Source organism: Callorhinus ursinus, unplaced genomic scaffold (assembly GCF_003265705.2).
Source record: "Callorhinus ursinus isolate GAN/ISIS: 27379988/994484 unplaced genomic scaffold, GSC_fseal_2.0 scaffold3, whole genome shotgun sequence".
Lineage (NCBI taxonomy): Eukaryota > Metazoa > Chordata > Mammalia > Carnivora > Otariidae > Callorhinus > Callorhinus ursinus.
Window position 1 is genome coordinate 30,294,609 of NW_027397065.1, and position 948 is coordinate 30,295,556.

A 948-nucleotide genomic window follows, 5' to 3' on the forward strand; every position below is an offset into this window, starting at 1 on the left:
AGGAAGGAAGGAAGGAAGGAAGGAAGGAAGGAAGGAAGGAAGGAAGGAAGGAAGGAAGGAACTGTCTCTTAACTGTGTACCCAGCAAGCGCTCCTTCGATTTGCTGCCCAACCCCTCACTGGCCCCACCCTAGTCTCCGTCAGGTTTCTGGAGATTGAAGTGCTTTGCCCAGTGCCTGGCAAACAGGGAGCTCTCAGGGAAGGTCGGCCCACGTAACAATTGTCGTGAAGGAAATCTCTTAAAATTCTGAGAGTTGGACTTTCTTTCCATTGCCTTATCTTCTAAGCTACTCTATGATTCCAAAGGGCTGTGAGAGAATCGGGTCCGGGTGGCCTAGGTTACCGTGATGGCAGTTCTACTCTGTACTCTGTACTCCGCAGGGCCAGCAAGAAGGGCGGGGGGCTGGGCGGGGCAGTGCCACCCGCAGAGGCCTTTCTTCTCACCGCCCCCAACACCCATCCTGTCTTCCCCAACACAGCCTCAGCCAGCTCCTCCCTCCACCCCTCCCTCCTGTAGGGATATAACGTTCTCTGAGATATTTACACATTTGAAACTTCTTAAACGGGGGAAAAAATGATCAAACTGGAGCCAAAATGCCTTGGGGAGAGAGGCAAACACTCCAGCAATTAACAGCCCGGGAATCACAGCTTTGCTGGCAGTCCACACCCCGCGCGGAAGCCTGAGATCTGGGGGCTGCCTTTGCTCGCCACTGCAGAGAACACAGCGGGAAATCATTCTGGTTCTTTCCCCAACCCCCTCCTCCATCTTGTTTTAGCATAGTTTTCATGTTTCATTCGATTTGTGCATTCTTTCCATTTCCATTCTTTTTCTTTTTTTATTTTCTTTTTAAGATTTTATTTATTTGAAGGAGAGAGAGAGCACGAGCAGGGGCAGAGGGAGAAGCAGGCTTCCCGCTGAGCAGGGAGTCCGATGCGGGGCTCCATCCCA